A 9,033-nucleotide genomic window follows, 5' to 3' on the forward strand; every position below is an offset into this window, starting at 1 on the left:
TGTGAATGTGAGGGGTGGATTTGAAGGAGGGCTGGAGGGCCTCAAAATAAGGGGGAGTTGAGGGGCCTTCAGCAGGGTGGGATGGGGGAGATAAACCTTTAGCTTCCTCAGGAGTGGGTTGTGACAAAAATGGGGTATGATGATGAAGTGGGCTCTTCCTTTTTTAGCTTACTGGATTATTTTGTAGCCCTAAGAATGACCTGACTGGCCCAATAGACTTAAGCTCTAAAAAATACAAGGTTACAGTGAAGAACAACAAATGCTTTATTGTCTAAGCCCAGTGAAATAAAATACCTTCAGGATGGTATGAGGGAGGCAATGTTCCAGAGCAAGGCAACTGGACATGGCTAGCACGAGTGTATGGGGGCTGGGACACTGGTCAGCAGTAAAACTTTGGTGATCCTCATGGGTTCCTACCAACTCAGGATATTCTCTTCTAAAACAGAGTTGTGTGAATCCAACACAAGTTGTGTGAAGTTGTGTGAAACCAAGCCAGATTGTGGAGAGCATATCACATTCCTCAGTTATGTCTTCCTGCCAGCTAATCTGTGGAGCCAAACTGCTGTGAAGGCATTTACAAGTAGTAAATACTAGCAGGTTTTTTCTCCTTTTGGTGTTGGATTGGCTGACCTTTGTATCTGTATTCACTGAGCACACAAACATCAGTTACAGGACTGCTCTTTTAGATTGCAAGTGTGTGGGGGAGTGTCTGTAAATGCTGCTTGAGCTGCTTCAATACCCTGGACAACAACATTCTTGAAACATCATTCTTTTCACCAATAAAAAGAGGTTATCAAGGTTTCCTTTTCCATTGCCCACATCCTCGTGCACCTCGAGACTTGAGAACAATAGAGCATGGAGTTAGTAAGTAGTTTTTTTCCTTATTCTGCATGTCCTTTGCTAGTAGATAGATACCAAGCCCTGGAAAGGCAGCATCTCAGACTGCCTGCTTCCCTGAGTAATGCCACTGTTAAGAGTGTGGAAACCTTAATGGTCTGTTGTCTTACTTGCATCACTCTAATCAAACCAGGAACTAAAAATAATGCTGCTTAACTCTGTTCAACAGCACTTGCTTGAAGCTGTTAGCTATTGAATTGTAGAATAAGAAAGATCGAGAGAAAATCTGATACTATCAGTCAAGTGCAAAGAATAAAAAGAAAGTGAATCCATGCCAGCACTTTGCCTAGTTCCTCTAATGACTGTGCAGCTAAAAGACAAGCATGTTTTCCACTGCATTTATGTTTCAGGGTAGGAACAAGTTGTTTCTAAATCGAGATGAATATCACTTGCTGACAACTTTCATAGCTCTGTTCCTCAATATGTGGGATTCTGCCTTGTCTGCTAAATTTGGGACTTCATGCATCCATGGAAGGAATGTCTTCACTTGTAAATGTTGCTTACATTTTTTCTCGTAAACATCTGCTGCTCTTTTTGTGCGACAGCCGTATTGGAGCCCTGCTCTGGGGAGGACCTGAATTTTGAACACAGAAGTTGCTCTTGGGGTCAGGCTAGTTAACCTCACCGCAGACAAAGTTAGAGAAAAAACTCTGGTCCCCTTTTTCCTACCTAGTACACTCTGGAGGGAGAGCTGAGCTTCCAAAGTTGCAGTCCTGTGTCCATGCAAACCTGAGGATGGCACATTGAGAATGGTATACAGCAAGTGTCCAAGAGCATAATTTGTCTTTAACCACAGTAAAAGCCGATGGGAGGCACCTCTCTGTAGCCCCATCAGCCCAACAACCTATTCCTCCTCTCAGTTCAGCTCATGAAGCCCTCAGGAGACCTACTGCCCACCATCCTGGATCTTGCCCTTGGGATTCCCTACCCCTTCTCATCACAACATCTTGTTCTTCCCTTGCTGACCCACTGGCTTTCTTTTCAAGGGAGAAAAGAGATAAAAGGTAAATAAACCAAAACCCCAGGAAGGTTTTGCTGACTGTTGGCTTCAGTTGCCAGTTCTTTGGGCAAAACTATAGTAAGAGAGCAGGTTCAGGCAGCAGGACCTCTTAAATCAGAGTAGATCTAGCAGGGAAAGAAAGAAACTTTTAAAGCAGAAAGAGAGAGGAATGAATATGTAATACAGTGTCCATCATTGTAAGTGGAGAGATATCCAACTTAAAGCTCGGCCCTGCCCTGGAGCAAGTACCTCATGTTTTCTGCTGGTGGCTGAGGCACCTCACAGTGCTGGCTGGTTGCCCTTGTTGGCTAAGAGAACACAGACTTGCTGTGGCTAAGTAGTCGTGGTATCAGAAAATGCCTAAGTGCTCCGTGCCAGCTTTATTTGCTTTTATCTGAAATTATTTGGCTTGGGCAGAAGGAGGAAGATCATCGGTTGCCTGAAGTCCATCTAGCAAGGGCCCAGCCCCAGTGTGATTTCCCCATTCCCTCTGTGTTCAGGGAAGATCTATCACCATGAGGCTGCATGGAGATCTCAACCTGCCACCAAAATGTCTTTCTTCCGTTCCATTTAGACCACCAATGATGATGTGTGTTACAGAGAACAGGCCTTGTATCAAGAGGTGTAACAAAACTGTCAAGATAAATTTGATTTCTGCCTCTTAAGTACATGTCACCAGAGCCTAAACTGCATCAGGGGCTTTGCTAAAGGGTGACTTCATTTCTGATACCCTCATACAGCTGCCTGGAGCCCTGCCCATACTTAGAGAAACACTGTGGAAAGGACACTGTTCTCTACAGGCACGTCAAGAGGTGCTTCTTCATGTGGAGCACTCTCAGATCAGCTTCTTTTTAAGTAAATCTGTGAAGCCTTATGTTGTAGACCCAAAGCTCATTTGCCAGTGGAGACCAAGATTCAAATAGGGGTATTCAAAGAAAACAGAAGTTACTTACCCAGAACCAGAAATCACTGAATATGTAATTTCCCCCTTCTTCTGGTTCTTTCTTTCCTTGGTCTCTACTGGAAGTGGAGGGCAGGAAGGCACATGAGGGAACACCCAAACCTCAGGCACCGAGCTCTGTGGTGGGAGCACAGTAATTCCAGAGGAAAGGCAAATACTGAAGTATCCACGCTGGTTTGCTTAAGATGCAGTGCTCTCAAAGCTTATGTATAATTGTGGCAAAACTGTTTGGGAGATAGGAAGTTACTTCAGAGTAAGTTTTTGTTCTCCCTTGCTCACTGTTGTTATGAATCAACTCTCTGCCCCCACACCAGGTTTACCTATGAAGCTCAGTATTAAGGTCATTTGTAAATCCTCCATAAGAATTGGATCATTTTCCAAGTAGCCTATTGTCCTTTCTCAATATTGAATGCTACCAGACACTTGAAAAGTACAAGAAGTGCTTGAATGGGAAAAATGAGAAGAATCTGGCAAGATGTTTCTCCCAAATCCCTCAGCCTGAGTCTTCTATATATCCTGGAAAACTTTTTCTTTTCCTCTTCCAAAATTATATATAGAATTTGACGGAGGCTCTGAGTTTGAGCAAGGAATGTGGTATAATCAAGGCATTCATAAAAACCAATTGATTCCTTCTGTAATCCTGCATTATTGTGACCTCAGTACCACAGTGCATCAACACATTCCTCAAATTAATTGTGCATAAAGATCTACCATTTTTCCTCATTTTTGTATTGTTTTGTCTATACTCAGAACTTCTGTTATTTCTGGTATGTTTTCTGTTGCTTAGAGAGGCCCAAATCGATCACACTTTCCTAAATAAAGGAACTGTAAAAAGAATATATGCCGCCCACTCTTCACACACTCTAATGTTTTGTTTGCTGTGTAGACAGCTACAAGGTTGTGTTCAGAACTCTTTATCTGAATCACAGGCTTCTCATTTCACAGAGGTGCCTCCTTACCAGATGGTGCTTTCAAGAAAGTAATTTTCTTGTTTACTTTGCAGCAATTGACTCTGCCTAAGTGCCAGCTTTGGCCAGACCTTTTCAAATATATTCAGTATGTGCTAATTCTACAGTGCAGGGGCTTTTTCATTTTATCTTTGAGAACAGTAAGAGGTAATTCCTCTTGGAGAATGTGTACTAAAGCATCGGTAAGAGTTGATGTTCTTCCAGTTGTAAGACAGCCTGGGTTTACATCCTTTTTTTAGCAGCAATATCTGTTCCCCTTTAGACAGATAGCTGCTGATTGCAGTTTGCCTTTTGCTCAGCACTCTGTTCCTTCTGTGCCTGGTGCTGGAAAATCTCTTGGCACAGAGGAGTTAAATATTTCTGAGCTCTTGCTTGAGTCATCTGTCCCCGAGTGGGGAGTGGGTTTGCTTGCAAGCACGTATTGGTTTGGAGCTGGTCCTGGAGCAGGAGCGCACGGCTCACGTCCGGGCCTGGGCAGGAACCAAGGAACACAGGCACTGCGAGTCAAAACACACCAGCGAGGCGGGGCAGCGCGGGGCTCGGCAGGATTAGCCAATGGCACTGTCGCTTTGCCTCCACTCATTCCGGTTGGAAGAAGGAATACAGGGAAAGCAGGGACATTTTTGCCTCTGCTTCTGTTCATAGGCTGCGTGTGAGATTGTTCTCTGGCACAGGCACTGCTTGGCACAGAACAGATGTGTGTGTCCACAGTGTAAAATCCTGCTTCCCACCCAAAATATGCAGCTTCACACAAACTACCCGTTGGGAATGGTTCCTGAATTGTACAAATTTGAGGAGCTGGGGAGGAAGAGGGTGTAACATTATCTGGAGTACAGGGCAATAGTAATACTTCATCTCTCAGCCTCTAGCACTGAAGAGACTTCCTAAGCCAGATGTGATGTCTGTGTGTTCCAGAGCCCTCAGTACATCTCACACCTTTATTTTTTATGGTGGTGTTTTGAACCCACAGACTTGTTTGGCAAGGATATCCACAGGCTGACTAGAGAGTGTGTGCTTTTCATTTTGGACTAGGATCTTACTTACTTACCTTTGCACTCCCTAGCTCTTCCATGGGAAGGTTGAAGGTAAACAATAGGGACTTGGTCTTTTGGGGGCTCAGGTGGGGGAGGATGGGCTAGTGAAAGCAGATTTTTGGAAGAAGCCGTGGGCAGGTGGACTTAATATCTTGTAATTTCTTCTAATAGTGGAAATACGGGACACCAACAGGAGACACCAGAAGCTGAACAAGGAAAGGGATTGTTCCTCCAAGCCAGTGATCTCTCTGTTTTTTTTCCACTTCTGCTCCACTGCTAGAGCTTTATCTGACCAGAGAGTCCAGGCTTAGTCTCTCACTTAGATCCCTTCTGTAATTTCTCAAGACCAGCCTTTGCTGGTATGAGCCTCAATGACTCAGCATTATCAAAAGAATACTCCTATGAAGGGTGGCTGAGGGAGCTGGTGTTTAGCCTGGAGAAAGGCTCCTCAGAGGAGCCTCTACAGCTCTCTACTCTCCCTCTACTCTCTCTCTACAACTACCTGAAAGGAACTTGTGGTGAGGTTGGGGTTGGCATCTTCTCACAAGTAATAATCAATAGGACAAGATAAAACAGCCTCAGTTTGCATCAAGGAAGCTTTATATTAGGAAAAATTTCTTCACCAACAGGGCTGTCAAAGGCTGCCCAGGGAGGTGGTAGAGTTGCCATCCCTGGGGGTATTTCAAAGCAGATGTGGTACTTGGGAACATGGTTTAGTGGTGAACTTCACAGTGCTGGGGTAAGAGTTAGACTTGTTGACCTTAAGAGTAATCTCCAACCTAAAAGATTCTATTATTTTATGGTCCATCAAAATACTTTCCTTCTGAAATCTTCTGTGTTTAGCAGTCTTTTGCCAAGTTTTCCTGTTCTGCTTTGCCTACACCTTTTCTGTCTATCTTTCTCTTTCCTGTACTGGGACACAAAGGAGCTCAAGGGTATGGAGGGGAGCAGAGGGAGCCTGAAAAGAAGCCAGAACATGGGTGTTTTTCTCAGCAACCTCATTGACATTGCAGCCTGACTCACTGCACTCCATCACTCACTCCAGCCCCTCCTGGACAACGCAGGAGGTCATGGAATTGTGTGTAGCTGTTGTTACGGTGTGCTGGCTTTGTCTGAGATAGAGTTGGTTTTCTTTGCAGTTACTCATTTGTGGCTGAGCTTGGAATTTGTGCTGGAAAGTGTTTATAACACAGGGATGTTTTAGCTGTTGCTGAGATGTGCTCACACAGAGTCAAGGCCTTTTCTGCTCCTCATCCCACCCCACCAATGAACAGGCTGGTGGTGTACAAGGGGCTGGAAGGGAACACAGCCAGGAAAGCTGAGCCCAACTGACCAAAGGGATATCCTACTCCCTATGGACTCAGGATATAAAGCTGGGGGAAGAAGGAGAAAGGGGGGGGAAGTTCAGAGTAATGGCGTTTGTCTTCCCAAGCCACCATTATGTGTGACAGGGCCCTGCTTTCCTAGAGCTGACTGAATCCTTGCTTGTCTGTGGGAAGGGGTGAATGAATTCCTTGCTTCACTTTGCTGATGTGTGTGGCTTTTGCTTTTCCTATTAAGCTGTCTTTATCTGAACCCACAAGTTTTCCCACTTCTACCCTGCTGACCCCCATCCCATCAGGGAGAGGGCAGTGAGTGGCTGTGTGGTGCTTAGCTGCTGTCTGGGGTTGAGCCGTGAGATGCAGCAAGCACACAAACCCTTTATTTTGGTTTCCACTGGTTACCCAGCTCCCCTCATTGCATAACATCTGACAGGAACACCAGGTGACTTGTCACCCTATCTTCTCTCCACTTACCTCTGGGCTCTTGCTCAGGCAAAAAGGCAGCGCCTGTGCTGCACTGAGCCTGCCCAAGGGTTGCACCCTGGCCCTAACCTGGAGCCACTTCCAGGCACTGTGGGGAAGGGCCCTACAGCAATCCCTGCCATGCCATGCCGTGCCCTGCCAACTCTGTTCATGACAGAAACTTTATGCCTTCAAGGACTGTAGAGATGCAAGTATTTTTCCAAGGCACATTTGTGCAGGCAGTTATTGCTTGTATGTTCTGCACCCCTCTGGGAGTTTTAGTTTAATATTTGTACTCTGGGAAAATTAGTATCTTTACTCCTGGGAGCCAGGAGTTCCCTGCAGGTTCCCAGATGAAGCTTAGAAAGAGCCCTGTGAACCTGCCTGCATCCACACATCCAGCTCAGAGAAACTTGGCTCCTGATTGCTCCTGGAAAGAGGCACTGAGACTCCTTTTAATGCTTCATTTCTCTTGCTAGATTTTCAGATAGAAAACCCTGCCTGGGTGCAAGGCTGTGCCTCTGTTGTCAGCAACACCAGTGCAAGATGACTGAAACCAGCCACCTCTCCTTTGGGAGAGCTACTGGGAGGTAAATACACTATCCTGCCCCAGCAGGCTGCTGGGACTGAACCATGACAACCACTGACAGAGAGAGTGTTATGTTGCAACCACTACTTATTATTGTGGTTAAAATATACCCAGAGCACATAAAACGTGAAGTAATCCTTCCCGTCTTTCTAGAGGGCTCCAAGTGCTGCTGCCAGCTGGGACAACAACAGTGGGAATCTGTAAGGTCTGGAGCAACAGTCCTTCCCTCTACAAAATTTTAAGCTGCTTGGTGATTCCAACAAGATTTCTCAGTGAGAGAGAAGCCTCAGTTCTTGTAACTGTAGTGAAAATGGTGGCCAAGCAGAGGACAGAGGCACTAATTCCAATTCCTGTTCCTGCTAAGGAAAAATCTGCATTCTTAGAGATTATTGATCAAGCAGAAGAAACAAATACTGAGAAAATAAGATGGATGGTTCAGAGAGCCCTGGGAATGACTTGTTTTAGTATTAAACTGCTGTGTTGTCTTGTTCCCTCAGAGCATGACTAATCCTACAGTACACTGCAGGGGTCTGGCTGTTGCTCTGCCCAAGTGTGACCAGAGCAGTATTTGGCCTCTGGACTTGTGACTAATTCAGGATTGCTTTTATTTTTGTAGGCTTCCAGGCAGGAACCTGGTGATCCTGCCACTGTACCCCTCCTGCCCCATTACCCAGACTACCATGGGTTTCCCCTTATCCTTTTGCTGCACTGTGGGATACAGTGGTGCTTCACTGACAAATGTGTGCTGCCTGGGGTGCAGTGCCCTGGTGCTGGCCCCATGCTGGTGGAGCAGTTTAGCCCAGGAATCACAGGCATCTGTGCCTCAGCGTCAAGGAGAACCCCATGTCTCAGACACTGGCCAGGAGGACAATTACATTACTGTAAATGACCATGCATCACTTCAAAGAAAGGTAGTTAAACATCCGAAGGCCAGAGACCTGGATTAATGACGAGAGCTCAGTCAAAAGCTGTGGGGATAGTGTCACTGCCTAGGTGAAATGCTGACCCCTGGCTGTGCTGCTGCCAGTCTGCTGTTTCTGAAACTCAAGAAAGAGGTTTTGAGACCTATGGAAATTTTGGAATCATATAAAGTGATGACTTAAGAAGTAATTACAGAAAAAGGAAAACAAGCAAAATGAACAGTGTTTTTTTCCCTTCCTCCCCCATGTGAAATGGTAATGGAATATGGTTTCCTGGTGTAATGCTTTAAGTACTGTGTGTCCCAGTTTCACCGTACTCAAGTACAATGTGTACAAAAAATAATATGAGCATGTTGTGGTTAGGCTGTTTATCAGCGATCTGCTTTACTGAATATATATTTCTATATATTTCTATATAGGTGGTGTTTTCACTATGAATTAACTGTATAAGTAAAGAAAATGAAAGATTTGTTACCAGTCAATTAAATCTCACAGGATCCTGAAAAGAAGATACAGGGGTCAGTCAATGTCAGGAAGCTAATCTTCTGGGTTTTTTTCCCTGCCCTTTTAAAATTATGACATATTTTAGGGAATTTTATTGGGAGGGAGGGAGGGAGGGAGGGAGGGATGATGTTATTTGTGTTAGTAAATGTTTCCTGGATAAAGAAAGCAACTACAGTGTCACTTTGCAAAACTTGCTGTGTCTCCTATCCTCTGCTGTAAGTCCTCTGAATATGAGATTATTGTGTAAAGTTGCCATCACTCAGCCATCATTCTGTGCTAATGCCTGCAATTGACAGCACGTTTCCAAAGTCCATTAACAAACCTTGGTTCACATTTCTAATGACTGCTCGTTTCAGCCACATGTGTGCTCCTTTTT

The sequence above is a fragment of the Aphelocoma coerulescens genome, chromosome 1, assembly GCF_041296385.1.
Source record: "Aphelocoma coerulescens isolate FSJ_1873_10779 chromosome 1, UR_Acoe_1.0, whole genome shotgun sequence".
In the NCBI taxonomy this organism is placed as follows: Eukaryota; Metazoa; Chordata; class Aves; order Passeriformes; family Corvidae; genus Aphelocoma; species Aphelocoma coerulescens.